The sequence below is a fragment of the Meles meles genome, chromosome 15, assembly GCF_922984935.1.
Source record: "Meles meles chromosome 15, mMelMel3.1 paternal haplotype, whole genome shotgun sequence".
Classification (NCBI taxonomy): domain Eukaryota; kingdom Metazoa; phylum Chordata; class Mammalia; order Carnivora; family Mustelidae; genus Meles; species Meles meles.
In genome coordinates this window covers 25,632,556-25,651,770 of record NC_060080.1, presented here as the reverse complement: position 1 = coordinate 25,651,770, position 19,215 = coordinate 25,632,556, and the positions used below count along the sequence as shown (strand labels likewise).

General features: G+C 37.6%; 1 protein-coding gene across 2 annotated transcripts in view; it reads left to right on the top strand.

The window, feature by feature from the left end:
* Positions 1 to 19,215, top strand: part of MEMO1 (mediator of cell motility 1) — a 116,748-nt gene that overhangs the window by 33,874 nt on the left and 63,659 nt on the right. The window lies entirely within an intron of this gene.

Genomic DNA, 19,215 nt, shown 5'->3' with positions numbered 1-19,215 from the left:
TGAAGGCAGAGGCTTTAACCCACTGAGCCACCCAGGCGCCCCCCGATGTTATATCTTTTGTTCAAATCTACACATTCCCTTTCTATCTCACTTTCTTTCTTTATTTTAAAGATTTTATTTATTTGACAGAGATCACAAGTAGGCAGAGAGGCAGGCAGAGAGAGAGGAGGAAGCAGGCTCCCTGCCGAGCAGAGAACCCGATTTGGGGCTCGATCCCAGGACCCTGAGATCATGACCTGAGCTGAAGGCAGAGGCTTAACCCACTGAGCCACCCAGGCGCCCCATCACTTTCTTCTTCTTTTTTTCTTTCTTGCAGGTTTTTTTTTTTTTTTTAAAGATTTTATTTATTTATTTGACAGACAGAGATCACAAGTAGGCAGAGAGGCCGGCAGAGAGAGAGCGAGGAAGCAGGCTCCCTTCTTCTCTCTTTTTTTTCTTTCTTGCAGTTTTGTTTTTGTTGTTGAAGAAACTAGGTCTTTTGATTTTTAGAGATTCCAGCAGCCTGGATCTTTGTAATTGGATCTCTGTCATGGTGTTCAACATATTTTTGTTAGATTTACTATATAAAAGTAGTTAATTAGATCTAGAGCAGCATTGTCCAGTATAAGTATAATGAAACCCATAAATTTGAGCCATGTATTCGTATTTTTCATATATCCACTTAAAAAAAATAAAAACAAACAGGTGTGGGGTAACCAGCAAAAAATTTTTTTTCAAGTGTCACTGTGAATTTGTAGACTTAAAAGATAGATACTCAAATTGTTCCATCTCTAGCCAGTGGGAACCTCTTTTTTTTTTTTTTTTTAAAGATTTTATTTATTTATTTGACAGATAGAGATCACAACTAGGCAGAGAGGCAGGCAGAGTGAGAGAGAAGCAGACTCCCTGCTGAGCAGAGAGCCCAAAGCAGGCCTCTATCCCAGGACCCTGATATCATGAACTGAGCCGAAGGCAGAGGCTTAACCCACTGAGCCACTCAGGTGCCCCAGTGGGAGCCTCTTTAAGCTGGTTTTTGAGTCTAGACATGACCCTAATTGTCTTTGATAGCTTTCTTGCATTCTCGTGTATTAGTCTGTATTATCTAGAAAATCACAACCAATGGGATATATACATACATATATATAAAGAGATTTATTATAATGAATTTGCTTATGAATTTTAGAGGCTCACAGGTTATCTGTGGTGGGCAAGTTGGAGGCCCAGGAGCTAATGTAGTTCCAGTCCTCAAGGCTCAGGAAGAGCCAGTGTTTAGGTTTGAGTCTGAGGGAAGGAAGAAAAACAATGTACCAGCTTGAAGTCTGTCAGGAGGTGGAATTCCTTCTTATTTGTGAGAGAGTCCAGCTTTTTTGTTCAATTCTGGCCTTCAGTTGATTGGATGGGGCCCATACCCACATCAGGGAGGGCTGGGAGGTATTTGTTTTACTCAGCCTACGAATTCAAATGTTAATATCATCCAGAAACACCCTGACAGACACACCCAGAATAGTTTTTGAACAAATGTCTGGGCACCCTGTGACTCAGTCAAGATGACATATAAAATTAACCATCAGATCTGGTATAAGATGTTCCATACTCATTTTACATGTTCTGCCCCAGATGTAGAATCAGCCATTTTTCCAAGGAGCCCCACTCTTTACTGTCTTAAACAAAATCAAAGCATCAAAGTCTTAAAAATAATGTTGGCAGTTAATAAATGACCTCTGATGATTCTTTTGATGATGAATATACATTGGGATTCATAATTTTCAAAGCTTTACTTTAAAATGCTTTGTTTTGGGATTTTTTTTAATCAAGAAAGATGTAGTTTCTTAAAAGTCATTAAATTGTCTTATATAATACCCAATTTTCTTATTTCTTTTTTTACTTTTGGGAAGGAGGTTCTTGGTGTCCGCTGTGTTACTCCTATGTTGATCTTCCCTCCATCCATCCCCCCCCACCTACCTTCCTTCCTTCCTTCCTTCCTTCCTTCTTTCCTCCCTCTATGTTTAGTATGGAGCTTGAACTCATGATCTGAGATTAGGAGTTGCCTGCTGTGCTGACTGGGCCAGCCAGGTGCCCTATATGTTGATCTTTCTTTCTTTCTTCTTTTTTTTAAAAAGAGTTTATTTATTTATTTGACAGACAGAGATCACAAGTAGACTGAGAGGCAGGAAGAGAGAGAGAGAGAGGAAGAAGCAGGCTCCCTGCTGAGCAGAGAGCCCTATGCAGGACTTGATCCCAGGACCCTGGGATCATGACCTGAGCCGAAGGCAGAGGCTTTAACCCACTGAGCCACCCACGTGCCTCATATGTTGATCTTTCTTAAATTTCTGATACAACACTCAAGGAAAGCATAGAATGAAAGGTGATATACCCCAGAGCTATACCTAGTAAAGTGAATACAAGTGATTGGTAAGTATCTTTAAGCATAAGTCTACATAATTCTAGGGGTGCTTGGATGACTCAGTTGGTAGGACATGTGACTCTTGATCAGGATTATGAGTTTGAGTCCCATATGGGGTGTGGAGATTACTTAAAAATAAAATCTTAAAAAATATAATTCTTCCTGTTGTTATATTACAGTAACCTAGAATTACAGACGCAATTGAGTTTACCCTCTTCATTTTATAGAAGGGGAAATTGAAGCCTAGATCTACGGGAATGTTCGTACTGTAACCTGGATCACTTGCTTTTTAGAGTAGGCAGTGTACTGAATAGGACAACTTCACAGCTCAGAGACAGACTGGTGTGGCTCAAAATCTTGGCATTGCCATTTACTGGCTATATGAACTTGAGGAAACTGATTTTCTTATTTATTTGTAAGCTAGAAATAAGAATAACTGTATCATGGGATTGCTATGACAGTTAACCAAGAATAACATTTTAAGGAACCCAGTACTGTTCCTGTCATATTGTAGATACACTGTAAATTCTGGCTATTCCTAGAGCACCTGGGTAGTTCAGTTGGTTAAGTGGCTGCCTTTGGCTCAGGTCATGAACTCAGGGTTTTGGGACTGAGTCCTACATGGGGCTCCTGGCTCAGCAGGGAGCCTGCTCCTCCCTCTTTCTCTGCCTGCCAAGAAAAAGAAAGAAAGAAAAAAAATCTTTAAATTCTGGCTGTTCCTGTCCTCCAGTTTGCAGTTCTTTTTGCCATATCATTACCTACTTTTAAAATTGAACATCATGTATATCTAAAATAGCTGAAAACAGTACTTTTGTTGTATTTTTTATCGTGTTCATGTTACTAATTTAGCAGATTTTTTAAAATAGAATTTAAAAAGTCTGGCCCCTCTCTGAATGTTTCTGGGTGACAGTTAATGAAGTTCAAATTGAGATTTTACTTTTCATTCGAAGTACTTATCCAGAATAACTTTTGCTGTTATATCCCTATTTATCATAATTGTTGAATATTAAACACAAATGTTTTAAATAATATTTTGTGTCATCAAGGTAAAATGTAATCATGTTCGTGCTTGTATTCTGCTTCAGCAAACAGGATAGTTTAGAAAGGCTATAATTAATAGATGTTTAAAGGTTGCTTTGATGTTCTAAGATGAAAGCTTGGCTACTAATACCCAATGCTAGTATTTTAAATTATCACTGTCCTCTTAACATGAACTATTGGCTTGAGTTCTATAGAACTAGCTACAGGATTGTTAATGTGTAGAGCATGTTTAATGTAAATGTGTAGAGAAAATCTTAGAGACTGTTTATTTCCAAGAAACACACTCTCATATTCATGTTGGTTTTTATCTATTTGGATACAATTCCAAAAGCGTACTTGAATGTTGACTTTCTCATGATAGTAGTAGTTGGTTTTCTTCACTGGGAGGTATAAAAATATGATTGGTGATGCCCAAGGTTTTATTTCGTAAAGTGAGTGAATTGATGTATTTGAAGTGTTGGGGACGTCAGATTGGGAGACCTGGAGACCTTTTTTTTTTTTTTTTAAATAAAAAAGGAGACAATGATAGTGCTGCTTTCAGCTCTTCTTGGAGTGTTTTCATTTGCCATTTTCATTTTCTTGTAATTTCTCTGGTCTCTCAGTACTTGTAAATTTGTTTTCTACTCGCGGTACTGAAAACTAATTGCTCTCAGGTTTCTGATTTCTCATAATCACCAAATACATTGATTAGCATTTTCTCTTTTCTCATTGTGTTCATTCATTGCAGTGCATGAAAGTCTGTTAATAATGAAGATTTTATCTCTTTACTTTCCTTCTACTGTATTCTCCCTGTTTCTTGAGCTTTACCTCCTTTCCCTTCTTCTTACTTGTGTGCTGAAGTGTCTGCACCTGAAGACACACTTTGAACAGTCGTGCTCTCATCATCATTCTGTGTGCACTCAGATGGCTCAGCCATTCTCATCTCTCACCATTAATTAAATGACTCTGAAATCTGTGTTTCTGTCATTCACCCCCTTTTTTACACCTAAGGCTCTTACTCTTTAACAGCTTGACATCTTACATAGCTGCCTTACTGTCTCCTAAAACTGTCCAAGTCAAAGTCTTCATCTTAGAACAGATTTCATGGTCTTCCTTAATTGTCATTGGTCTTGCCCCCAAGTTTAGTCATCACTGACTTTCACTCACCCCCTCCAGTTTATTTTGGTACAAAGTTCTACAGATCTGGATTTTGCTTAAAATACTTGGGGAAATGCTGGCTTGTATCAAGTTAAGGTTGAGTGGTTGGTTATCTATCTACGTGTCTATCAAGTTGGCCTAAGTGTAGAGGGGTTTGGGAAGGAGTTTTTATTTCTTTAGTAGAATTTTTCTGGTGGCTGTGGCTTAAAAGAATGTGACAGTGACATTGTTTAAGACCTCTTAAAGATAGTAGTTCTTGAGCATGGCTGAGGCTTTCAGAACTTTTCTGGTATGATCTTCTGGGAATGGGAGAGGTCCCACCTCGGTTTAAACCCAAGTATTTATTCTTCCATCTGGGAACCTTTTACATTAAAACATTTGCTTTTGTGATAGTTCAGTGAAGACAGTCCAGAGGGTTTGGCAGAGTAGTAGATGCACACATATAACTCAACTTCCATGTTTAACCACGTTCCTTAGTCTTCAAACTTGGTTTTCCTCCTAAATCATCCATCTGTGAACTCCTTGGAAATCCTTTTATCTTAGTAGCTATTAAGCCTGACTACCTTTTTCTTTTTTTTTTTTTTTAAAGATTTTATTTATTTATTTGACAGAGAGAGAGAGCACAAGCAGGCAGAGAGGCAGGCAGAGAGAGAGGAGGAAGCAGGCTCCCCGCGGAGCAGCGAGCCCGATGTGGGCCTTGATCCCAGGACCCTGAGATCATGACCCGAGCCGAAGGCAGCGGCCTAATCCACTGAGCCACCCAGGCGCCCCTGACTACCTTTTTCTTTTCTGTATATCTGATACCTGGCATGCCCATCTCAGTCCACAGTAGGCATGTTTTCTTGGCTAGTTATCAAAGAAGAACTTGCTGAGATTCTTTTTGTTTACATCTTATGATTGCAAAATCAGAAACATAATTCTTAGATGGATGAGCTGGCATATGCATTACCAATGCTTAGTGAAAAGAAAACAGGCCTCAAACATGCCACAACAAAAGCATAAAAACAAAAATTGCATTCGATTATAGTTAATTACTTCAAAAAGCAAATTGGCTTCTCTGTATTATCTGGTAAATGATTGCTGAAAAAGTCAAGAGTGGAGAATTTCTTGTCCCTGGGTGGGCAAGTGAAACAAAACAAAAGAAAACTGTTGAAACTATTACATTTTACATATTACATAAAGAAAGATACTAATAAGGTGTTTAATGTCCTCTTTTCCAGGTCATTCTTGTCTAGAATGTTTTCTTGTCCTCTGATTATATCTACCAGAAATTTGGTGATGGACATCATACTTAGGCAGCTGATGTAAGAAAGGGGAATGCCCTTTTGCTAGTAGGGAAATCTTGTAGATTGGTCTGTATCTTAATACTTTAATGTATATTCTGTTGGTCAAATAGCAATTTTCAACAGTTGGGTTTTGGGTAACTTAGATTATTAATATAGGTATTGTCTTAGGTCTAACAATGATTTGTTAGCTGGGTTTAGCATTTAGAGGCTCTTTTTCCCATGTCAATTAAAGGGATGTCTGCAGCATCCCCCCCTCCCCTTTTTTTTAAAAAGCAGTCTCCATGCCCAACCTGGGACTCAGACCCACAATCCCAAGACCAAGAGTTGCATGCTCCACTGACTGAGCCAGCCAGGTGCCACATGCAGCTCACTTAAAAAAAAAAAAATATTTCTAATTGAAGTGTAGTTGACATATAATACTAGCTCTAGGTGTACAGCATAGTGGTTCAACAGTTATATACATCATAAAATGCTTTCTACAAAAAGTATATGACAATAATATTGACTATATTCCCTATGCTGTATGTTTCATCCTCGTCACTTCTTCATTTGTAATTGGAAGTTTGTACTGTTGGGTCCATGGTCAAAGGAGCGAGACTGATACAAAGTGAAGGTCAAGCAAAGCTTTATTTCACGCCAAGCATCGAGAATCAAACTGACCAGCCAGGGCCGTCTCTTGCAAAGAGGTGACCTCTCTCTGCCTTACAGACTAGCTTTTAAGGGCAAAGGCCATGTGGTTGGGCCTGCCATGCACAGGTGGCCTATGAGATTGTAACACAGAAAGCCTCACAGTCCTGCTAAGTCACACATAAATGACCAATTGAATTACAGTTTACCCTATAGTAGATATTTGAACTAGCCTACTACCTTGGTCAGAATTGGCACCTAAATGGCGGGGCCCATACTTCTTGGTAGCTAGGGAGACAGTACGCGCCCCCACTGATTGGATGTCTTCACCTGGCCAGACCCACCCTTGTTTTTGGGTGTTGTTACCTGAGACTGGTTTCCAGGACTTGTTTTTAAGTAAGTTCCCTTGGTGGGGGGGAGGGGCGCAGGGTCAGGATGGAGCTGCTCTGGCTAAATAGGCCCTTACAGTACCTCTGTAAATCATTTTTTAAAAATATTTATTTGAGAGAGAGAGAGAGAGAGAGGGCAAGAGCAGGGGGAGGGGCAGAGGGAGAAGCAGGCTTCCTGTTGAGCAGAGTCCGATGTGGCACTGGATCCCAGGACCCCCGGGATCAGGACCTGAGCCGAAGGCAGATGCCCAACGACTGAGCTCCTCAGGTGACTGAGCTCCTCAGGTGTCCAGGAAGTTTGTATCTCTAATCCTCGCCACCCATTTTGCCCATCCCTTCACCTCTCTCCCCTATAGCAACACCAGTTTGTTCTCTATATTTATGAGTCTGTTTCTCTGTTGTTGCTGTCTGTTCATTTGTTTTTGTTTTTTAAATTCTAAATATAAGGGAAATGATAAGGTCTGGAGTATTTCATATAGTGTAATACCATCTAGATATATCATTTTGGCCATGATTGTCAAGATTTCATTCTTTTTTTTAAAAAAAAGATGTATTTTTAAATTTTTGACTGAGACAGAGAGAGGGAGAAAGGGGATGAGGGAGTAGAGAAGTTTTAAGCAGACTCCACGCTAAGTGGGGACACCAACTTGGGGCTCGATGTCACGACCCTGAAATCACAACCTGAGCTGAAACCAAAAGTCAGATGCTTAAACGACTGTGCCACTCAGGTATCCCATTTCATTTTTTTAAATGGCTGAGTATTACTCCACTGTGTATACATACCACATTTTCTCTCTCTCTCTTTTTTAAATGTCCTCTCTATGAGGGCATTTTATTTATTTATCTATCTATTTATTTATTTATTTTCTAAAGATTATTTATTTAGGGACACCTGGGTGGCTCAGTGGGTTAAGCCTCTGCCTTTGACTCAGGTCATGATTTCAGGGTTTTGGAATCGAGCCCTGTATCGGGCTCTCTGCTCAGCAGGGAGCCTGCTTCCCTCTCTCTGCCTGCTGCTTTGCCTACTTGTGATCTCTCTTGTCAAATAAATAAAAATCTTTAAAAAAAGATTATTTATTTACTTATTTGACAGAGACACATAGAGAGGGGGAGCACAAGCAGGGGCAGAGGGAGAGGGAGAAGCAGGCTTCCCGCCGAGCAGAGAGCCCAGTTGTGGGACTTGATCCCAGGACCCCAGGATCATGACCTGAGTTGAAGGCAGATGCTTAACGGACTGAACCACATAAGCACCCCCACATTTTCTTTATCCATCCAGTGGTTAATGAATTTATGTTGCTTCTCTATCTTAGTGCAGCATCATTGTTTATGACTTCATGGTATTATATGACTGCACCATGTTCTTAATACTTAATATTTGGATAGATAGTATATATACATAGTACAAAGTATGAAAGATACAAAAAAGTACAGAGTGAAAAGTAAAGTTTCCCTCTACTCTTAGTTTCCTTGTCAGGATACAGTCACTGTTATCCATTTCTTTTATGTTGGTCCAGAGATATTTTACATAATACAAACCAGTACATAATCTGTATATGCACATACAAGATGACAGCATATTTTACCTTCTATACAGTGCTTTCTTTTTCTTCCTCATTAGGAGATCTCCCATACGGTTTCATAAAAATTTCCATCAGTGTTTAACATTGTGTAATCTACCCTATGGATCTACTGTAATTTATTTAACCAGACTTTTTTTGGGGGAGTTGACACTAAGATTGTTTCGCATCTGTTGTTCTATCAGTTCATAGATATGCAGTCACAGTACACATTTCATTTTGTGTAGACCACTGGGCCCAATCACTTTCTGGTTAAATTCTGTAAGTGAAAGCCTTTATAGAAGACCTGTATTACACAGAATAGGGTGAGAATGTGGTAATGTCTGTAAATCTGTTTTGTGGTGGAAATATATGGAAAGTGAAAATTCTAATTTTTATCTTAAGAAACTTTTATTTCTTTTAGTGAAAGAAATATTGCCTTGTGTGGGAAGTGTAATTTATCTTAGTTCTGATTATGTTCAATAAGGCAGACTTGTTTTATTTTTCCACAGATTATGTTTTTAGTTTTGATATCAAAATACCCAGATTTACTAGTATCAACTAACTATTTGTAGCCCAAAGAAACATTTAAAAAAAGGGAAAAGAAACACACTAGCTGCAATTGGAAGAAAATGATTCCTTATTAGATATGCATGGAGGAAGTATTGTGGACCCAACGTTAAGCATTTATATAATTTAGGTGGTTGCCTTTTTATGCCTCAGGTTTATATTTCCTCACTAGAGTACTTGACTCTGTTAGAGGATAAACGTGGTGTATTTTTCCCCAAAGCCTCCATTTAAGTTATAAATAGGAGCATGGGAGTTTTGAGATTATAGTCGTTATTGTATTGTCAGTCTAGTACATCCTCTTGAATTTTTGGATTAAAACAGAAGATTTAAAAGAGAATTTGAATTTGTGTATCAACCTATTTCCTAAAATCTGAGTTTACTTTGTCATCATGGTTGTCTGAGGGGAAAAGCTGGAGAGGCATTGATCCTAATGGGAGGCTACAGATACCATTAAAAATAAACTTATGGAAACTTTAAGCTTAAGGCTTCAAAGTAGTTTGGAGATAAAAGTTTATGCATTTACGTATTGCTCATTTGTAGATTATGTGATTTTTTTTTTATGCCATTGAAAAATCTCAGTTATAAACCTTCCAAGAGCCTGTTAGCTACATTCATTCATATAGCATAGGCAAATAAACTCCTTTATGGCAGTGGACCTCACATTTTTTTTTCCTTATTTTTTTTAAGTTAACATATAATGTATTTTTTGTTTCAGGAGTACAGGTCTGTGATTCATCAGTCTTATATAACATCCAGTGCTCACTATAACACATACTCTCCCCAGTGTCCATCACCCAGTTACCCCATCTGCCTCCCTCCCTCCCCTCCAGCTACCCTCAGTTTGTTTCCTAAGATTAAGAGTCTTTTAAGGTTTGTTTCCTCCTCTGGCTTAACCTTGTTTCATTTTTCCCTTCTCTTCCCCTATGATACACTGCCTTGTTTCTTAAATTCCAGGTATCAGGGAGATCATATGATAATTGTTTTTCTCTGATTAACTTACTTTGTTTAGCATAATACCCTCTAGTTCCATCCACATCCACATTTTAATATTAATATCAGAGTCACCTGGAGAGCTTGATAAAAGCTTGTTTTTGAAAAATGGTTGCCATCTCTAGAGATTGTGATGACAGTAGCTCTGTGGTAAGACCTAGAGATCTCTTCCTTAAATAATACATCAGATGATTCTGGTCTGCAGACCTCTTTTTTTTTTTTAATATTTTTTATTTATCTGACAGAGAGAAATCACAACTAGGCAGAGAAGCAGGCAGAGAGAGAGGAGGAAGCAGGCTCCCTGCGGAGCAGAGAGCCCAATGTGGGGCTCGATCCCAGGACCCTAGGATCATGACCTGAGCCGAAGGCAGAGGCTTTAACCCACTGAGCCACCCAGGCGCCCCCAGACCTCTTTTTTTGACTATTGTTGGAGGACCCCCCCATGTTAAAAAATCCAATGATAGGAACATATCAAAATCTCTAGGATTGTAATTTAAAATAGCAACATGATGCAGCAGAATAGGCTTGATTTTGAATTTGCAGTATTTGTCTTCTATAAAGACCTATGGTTAGTAGTTGTTTGCTAAATTCTGGTAATGGGAAATTTGTGGCTGGTAAGAATCATATTGCTATTCCATGGTCCAAGTAGAAAATAAATATCTCAGAAACCAAAAATATATTTTTCTTAGAAGTTAAATTGCTCTGGTTCAAGAAATAAAATATTTGGTTTTTCAAATGCTAGATATAAGGACATTAGATTTTAATTTTTATCAAGTGGGGTAATGGGTTAAATTACTTTCTCTTTCAGAACATTTTTTTGATGAGAATGTTGAGGTTATGGTGCAACAATCATTGTCATACATAGTGAATAATTATGAATGGATGCAATTTTGCATAGCATTTTGAATATATGTATGGAAATCTTAAAACAGCTCATACTGATTTACATAGTAATTCTATTTTCTGAGAAATTCAAAAATAAAAAAATTTAAATATGAAATAGAGATATATACTACAGAATTTTTTATAATAGTACAGAAAAATCGCAAACAACGTAAACATCCTATATTGGAAAAATATTTAAGGATGAAGTGATCCATTCATGCAATGAAATGCTATTTAGCCATAAAATGTCTTTAAGGAGTTCATCGTATAGGGAAATGCTTATGCTATAATGTTATTATGTAAATAAAAGCAGGGTACAGAATTGTAGATCCTTTTAAAGATTTATAAGGAAATTTTGAAAATACTAATTTTCAGATTTTTATCATTGTGGGATTGTTGGTTTTTAGCCTATAATATGTATCCCCCAATTTTCTATACAATTTTTTACAATAAAAAATAGCAAACAGAATCAAATATTTTGACCCTAAAAAAAGAGTTTACATAAGATACTACAGCCACTATCAAGGGATTTAGTCACATCATTTCATAGGGATAAGGAATTTGTTTATCAACAGAAAATAGGGGTAGGAATAGATAATTCAAATTAATGGACTATTAATGGGATCATTGTTAAACCTATTTTCAGACCACAGTTTTATAAGTGACTTGAAGGGAGAAATATACTGTGATCCTCCAAATTTGAACCCTTTTAGGTAGGAAATGCCAGAGGAGTTGCTATTTGTCAGAATTTTGAGAAACTATATGAGCGGGCTGAAGAGTGGTCAGTGATTTCCAGTTGGACGAATATAAGAGTTGGTTGATTTATGTTAAAGGTTATTCATTGGAGGAGTAATTGCCCTTAATGCAACTGTATTCTGAACTACAGAATTTAACTAAAAAATATAAATAAATTCTTAAATGTTTAAATAAATTGGTGGGTAACAAGATATTTGGATTTGGCCTAACCTTTGAGGTTTTTGTCAAGGAGAACAATCAATGTTCTTCACAGCAAAGGTTTTTTGGGAGGGTTGATACAGTAATGCTCTAGACAATTTTGGGTTAGATTCAGTGTGACAATTCTTGTGGTTTCAAGAGCATGTTATTTTCTGTGTGAGGAGTCCTATCACAGATACATAAAAACAAATAGTATCCCTTGAGATGTATCTAAAAATAAGATACTAGGTTTTGTAAATAGCATAGCAGTAAATTTTAGATATGTGATCATAGTACAGCATCAATAATGAGAGAAAGAATTTGGGGAGAACTGCTGAAATGTTACTTTTAAAATTAAATGAGATTATTGTACTTCATAAAGCTTCTCAGAAATACTTTTCATTATGGTGAGAAGCAGTGGTCTCAAATGCTGGTTTTTGATGAATTTTTTGCTGTTCTGCATTGAAATAAATGTCAGAATATTACAGTGAGTATAGTGTATATTGCCTGCCTTTTTTCATCAATTTTAAGGTGTATATTTCCCCACATTTTAGCATTTCTGAAATTGAGATGTTCTGTAATCAATGGCAGCTAAACATTATTGTTGGTTGTGAAATAGTTGCCACTGTGTGCATATATGTGAACTCAAGAATCAATCCTGCTTGTATGACTGGACAACTGCAGTCCATTGATGTTTTAGTTGACATGTCATTTAAGGACCATTTACGGAAGAGATTACCATTGCTGTTCCTAGCTGTCTTCTGAAACCTGTGGTTAGTTGCATCTTGTGATGCTTTTTGTAAGATCAAGAAATGTATGGCATGGGAACTTGTATAGTTAGTTGCTTGGACTAGAGTTCCAGAGGCAATAGAAGAACTCCTTCTTTTCTTCCTTCCTTCCCTCCATCTTTCCTTTCCTCCTTCCTTCCCTCCCTCCCTTCCTTCCGTTCCTTATTTGCTTATTTATAAAAGATTTTATTTGAGAGAGAGAGAGAGAAAGCGCACAAGCAGAGGAAGGGTCAGAGGGAGAGGGGCAAGCATCTCCCCAGTGAGCAGGGAACCTGATTGGGTCTTGATCCCAGGACCTTGAGATCATGAACTGAACTGAAGGCAGATGCTTAACTGACCGCAGCACCCAGGTGCCCCTAGAGGAACATTTTTAAAAGAAATATTGCATCACTAATTATCCAAATGGTACAGAGGATGATTTTATGGAAGAACAAAGGGCACAAATGACTGAGTTAAAAAACAATTTAGATATCAGATTGTGAATTTGAAGACATTTTTCAGAATCTCTTTTTTTATTATTATGTTCAGTTATCCAGCATATAGTATATCATTAGTTTTTTTATTTAAACACCTCATTTTTAAATTGAATTATTACATACAATATTAACATTAATTTCAGATATACAACATAGATTCGATAATTGTGTACATTACTGGATCATCGCCACAATAAGTGTGGTCACCATACAGTGTTATCACAGTATTGTTGACTATATTCCTTATGCTGTACTGTTCATTTCCATGACTTACTCATTGTATAACTGGAAGTTTGTATCTCTCAATCCCCTTTATCATTAGTTCTTGATGTAGAGTTATAGATTCATTAATTGTGTATAACATCCATTGCTTATCACCACACGTGCCCTCTTTAATACCAAGAATACTTTGAATTTATTTTGCTTTTTAAAATATAAACATGAGTATCATAATTCATGTTTAAATAAGTTGAAAATAGCTTTTCCAATAAAAAATTCTAAGTGATAAGTAAGCCATATGTCCTTGTTTGATTGGGAACTTTCTGTCTTAGTGATATATAAAATAATGGTGCATGTTGATACTGCTGGTATCTTGGAGTCAATGAAATGTGGTTAATTTATTCAGTTTAAAGGACTGAGATTATCTTAAAATTGTACTCATCTTTTTGGTTTTATTTATTTTATGAAGTCATGGTGATCATAGATAAATGGTTGATATATTTTAAATGTCCTTTCTTAGTAAACTAAAAAAACTGGAACCCCTGTGTTGGTTCCCCCATTTTTTTGGGAAACTTTATTGGCCTGTGAAATTCAGAAATCCAGCAGCCACTCTTTTTTTTTTTTTTTAAATATTTTATTTATTTATTTGACAGAGAGAGAGGTCACAAGTAGGCAGAGAGGCAGGCAGAGAGAGAGGGAGAAACAGGCTCCCCACCGAGCAGAGAGCCCAATGCGGGGCTCGATCCCAGGACCCCGAGATCATGACCTGAGCCGAAGGCAGAGGCTTAAACCACTGAGCCACCCAGGCGCCCCCCAGCAGCCACTCTTAAAAAAAAAGTCTAGCATAGGGGTGCCTCGGTGGCTCAGTGGGTGAAGCCTCTGCTTTCGGCTCAGGTCATGATCTCAGGGTCCTGGGATCAAGCCCCGCATCAGGCTCTCTGCTCAGCAGAGAGCCTGCTTCCCCCTCTCTCTCTGCCTGCCTCTCTGCCTACTTGTGCACACACTCTCTCTCTGTCAAATAAATAAATCTTAAAAAAAAAGGTCTAACAAATTTTTTTATTTTTTATTTTTTAATTTTATTTTTAGATTATTTATTTATTTGACAGAGAAAGAGAGAGAGAGAGACAGACAGATACACAGTGAGAGAGGGAGCACAAGCAGGGGGAGTGGGAGAGGGAGAAGCAGGCTTCTCATGGAGAAGGAAGTCTGATGTGCGGCTCGATCCCAGGAATCTGGGATCATGACCTGAGCTGAAGGTAGACACTTAATGACTGAGCTTCCCAGGCGCCCCTTATTTTTTTATTTTTAAAGAAAGATTTTATTTATTTATTTATTTCACAGAGAAAGAGAGAGTGCTAGCAGGGGGGAGCGGCAGGCAGAGGGAGAGGGCGAAGCAGACTCCCCACTGAGCAGAGAGCCTCACAGGGGGCTCGATCCCAGGACTCTGGGATCGTGAACTGAGCCAAAGGCAGATACCTAACCGACTGAGCCACCCAGGTGCCTCTATCATCATCATCATCATCATCATCATCTCCTCCTCCTCCTCCTTCTTCTTCTTCTTGTTATTATTATTATTTTAAAATATTTATTTATTTATTTATTTATTTATTTATTTGACAGAGAGAGAGAGAGAGATCACAGGTATGCAGAGGGGCAGGTAGAGAGAGGGGGAAACTGGCTCCCTGCTGAGCAGAGAGACCAGTGTGGGGCTTGATCCCAGGACCTTGAAATCATGACCTGAGCCTGCCTAACCCACTGAGCCACCCAGATGTCTCCCTGTCCTATTATTTTGACTACAGATTAATTTTTCTAGTTTGAACAGGTTTCACAGAATGAATGCCAGTGAAATACTAGGTGCTGACAGTGTGCTTTTGTTTGGATTTATATTTTTTGCTTCTGTTTTGTCCCTTGTTACTTTGCCTTAACAAATCCCATGGAATTAAGTTTACCATGTTAATAGTCAGGTACCACCTAAAGAAGAATGGTATAAAAAAATTTATGACTGTTGGTCATTTTTTATGTGGGATACTTTGAGCCACACTAGAAGGCTCTTCTAACCAAAAATGTCTTTTTTTTTTAGCTTGCCCTGGTGTCTGAAGTTTTTAACTTTCAGCCATTCTTTGTGTTTGAGACACTGACAGAAGCTCCATGAAGGCAGACATTGCATCTGTCTTTTTTGATTGCTAGAACTATAGCATCCATTCCACTTCTTGGCACATAAAAAGGTGTCCCATAAACATTTATTCAATTAAAAAATGAAGGCACATGTTATTTGTGACATTAAAACATTGTTAGTCATAGTTAAGACCATGATGTGCTAATTTATTTAATAGAAGAGAAGAGCTTATAGAACACATGACTTCTGTTCAGAGTGAGCAGGCCACTAAAATTTTTTGTTTGCGAAGAAGAATAGGAAGAGCAAACCAATCAGAAAAGTGTAGAAAACCATTTTGGCTTACTTCATTACATGTCTTAGAATAGTTCTGTTAACAAGTTGCATAGGAAGAGCAGGACTGAGGAGGGTGTGTTTATGTGTGTATGTGTGTGTATATTTAATATCTCTATAGTTTTGTCCCCATGAGAATAAATTTCCTGGTGACATTGTTCAACTCAAGTATGATAGAAGCAGAAGTGTTGTTAATTTGCATCACAGTAAATACAGCCCATTATTTATTGTCTGGTTTCCTAAGGAAGTACCTGAAGCATTGATCCTCTGGGAACCTACTTCTAATATCTTGTCCAAAGAAGTAAATACCCATTTATCCTTCTCAGGGAAAAATGACATAGCCATTAGTTTTGCTAGGATTTAACAATATTTCTGATTTTTCTACTCATCAGTGTGCCTTCAAATCCAGTGATATTTGAAAGACAAATCATATTTTGTTCATCATCTTCATGTGTTAAAGTTACCATATTGCCAAGTATCAGTCTCTCTGGAAGAACTCAAATTCATTTTTTTACTTGATTTTATAGATCAGCAGTTAAGCAACCATAATAAATAGATATGCTCAGTTGTCTTATTCAAAGATAATTAAGAAACTTGGAGTTTAGCTTTTACCTTAGGAACCTTTTAAGGAAATTGGTCCTTTTATAGAAGGACTACTAAAAGACCTTAATTTAATGCTTAAAAATCAGTGAATTTGGTGGCAATAGAGTGGCTAAATTGGGAGGTAATATGTTCTTTGCTTTTATCCATTATTCAGTTTCTGTTCTGTAAACTTCCTGTATTTAGAGCAATACTTCTTTTAAGTTAATACAGAGTTTATTTGGCAGCTAAAAATTTACATTGAAAATCTGAACTTTTTTCCTTGAGTTACTAATGAGGTTATGTAATATAATGGTTTTTGGAATTGTTCTTAATTTTAAGTTATTAAAATAAACTACATTGTTTGCTGAAATCGGAACTTTTTTGTACTTTGGCATTTTATAGATGGACTGTTCATTATAAACTTTCCTTGTTTCTGTATTTAGTCCTAAATATATACAGAGGGATAACCAAGTCAGTAGATGTTTAATCTCAGTGGATATCAGGGAAAAACAAATTAGAAGAAATAAAGGGATATTATTTCATACCTATCATTTTGCCAAAAAAATTAAAAATTCTGTCAGTAACAAATATTGATAAGGATGAGGGGAAATGGGAATTTTTAACCATTGCTGATGTTGGAGAAATATAATTTAAACCAAAACCTCCATTTCAGAAAAACCTCTCTTCAGAGGCAGAAGAGAAAGAAAATAAGCATTGAGCCAGAATGTGAAGCACATCACAGTCAATCTGCTAAGAGATTTCAGAGATCTAAAGAGAGCTCACCCTTTTATATGGCCAGATACAACCTATTACATACATGTTCTCAAGATAAATTGTAAGTAGTGCTCAAGTCAGAGGACTTGTTAGCAACATTTCTCACACATAGTTCATTCTAAATCAGTTGGTAATTGCGGTGACCATATGTATTTGTAACTGGCTAAAAATAAACTTGTGTTCTTATGACAGGAGGTAATTTTGCAACTTGGAAGTAGATGGTCAGCTAGTTAGGTTCCTGTCTTCCCACAAAAACTGGCAGAAAGGGGCACCTGGGTGGCTCAGTCATTAAGTGTCTGCCTTAGGCTCAGGTCAGGATCCTGGGGTCCTGGGATTGAGCCCTTCCCTGCTCAGCAGGAAGCCTGCTTCTTCCTCTCCCACTGCCCCTGCTTGTGTTCTCTCTCTCGCTGTGTGTCTCTCTCTCTCTAGCAAATAAATAAATAAAAATCTAAAAAAAAAAAACAACAAAAAAACCAAACTGGCAGAAAGAGGGTGCTATCTCCTTTGGTGCGAATCCCATTTCAGAGAGTCCTGGGTTGCTGGTTAGAAGCTTGCTTGCTTGTTTGCTTATTTATTTATTATTTAAAGTAAGTTGTGTACCCAACATGGGGCCTGAACTCAGGATCCCGAGATCAAGAGTCACATGATCTACTGAATGAGCCAGCTTGAGTCCCTAGAAGCTTATATAGCTTTTAAAAACATTTACGTATATTTCAAGAGATAGAGAAAGAATTTACGATTGCAAGTTTTCTAGAGAAAGTGCTCTAAGACGAATGTGTTCTAAGACAAATCTCTTCCCTTACTTTTAAATTTTATTTTAAGTGGGCATCATGCCCAACATGGAGCTCAAACTTACAACCTTGAGATCCAGAGTCTCATGTTCCACTGACTGAGCCAGCCAGGGCCCCCGTTTTTCCCCTTATTTTTAACAGGAAGACTTCTCATTTTTATGCCTTTACACGGATGGGTAAATTGATCTGGCCACTTTAGTGGGCAATTTGCAGTGTTCTGGTGATCCAGTCCTTTTACTTGTGGTTAAACCCCAGAAAAACTCTTAAAAATTTTTTATTTATTCATTTGAGAGCAAGAGAGAGGGAAAGCAAGTGAGTGTGGTTGGGAGGAGCAGAAGGAGAGGGAGAGAGAGAGAATCCTTAGCAGACTCCCCACTGAGCATGGAGCCTGACACAGGCTCTATCCCATGATCCTGAGATCCTGACCGGAGTGGAAATCTGGAATTAGTTGCTGAACCGACTGAGCCCAAGCAGGTTGCCCCCCAAAAAACTCTTAATACATGTTTATAAGACACTTGTAACATTGCATATTAGCAGTGAAACAGTGGAAACAACCAAGTGTCTGTGAAGAGAATGAATAGATAAATTTTGGTGTATTTACACAGTATAATACAGCATTAAAGTGAATGAACTAGAGTTACACACTCAGCATGAGTACCTGTTATCAGTAATGTTGTGTACTAAATCAGATTATGGAGGAACATGCACAGTATATTTATGTAGTATTTAAAAACTTTCAGAACAATATCTATGCAGAACAATGCATATTTTTATGGGTATATACATTAGTAAAAATATAATGCAATGATAATCACCAAAATCAGAAAGTGATTTTGATTTCCCTCTGAGGAGGAAAATGTATAATGTCAGCAAGGTTTTCAAGTGTGTCTGTAATATTTTATTTCTCAATAAAGGAAGATCTTAAGTAAAGAATATTAAAATTTAATATTTTGGGGTACTGGGTACATGGATGTTTGTTTTATTATTATCTAGATTCTTCTGTAACATTTAAATATTTTACGATTAAATACTTAAAAAAAAAGAGAGCCAGAGGAAAAATGCTAATGGTAAGGATCTAGTAAAAAGGGACAAGTTTGTGCAGGAGACTAGGACAATTAGAGGAGTAGAGGCCTTGAGAAGACAAACAATGGGACCCAGGAGAGAAGGAATTTGTTTGACTTTTGATAGGAGTAAGGTCAATGTGTTGACACAGGAGAGAAGGCAGAATAAATGGTAGGAAGAGGAAGTAGTTCTCTTTTGAATATAGGGTGACTGATGTCCAGGTTTGCCTGCGACCAAGAGGTTTCCCTAGATGCGGGACTTTCAGTGCTAACACTAGGAA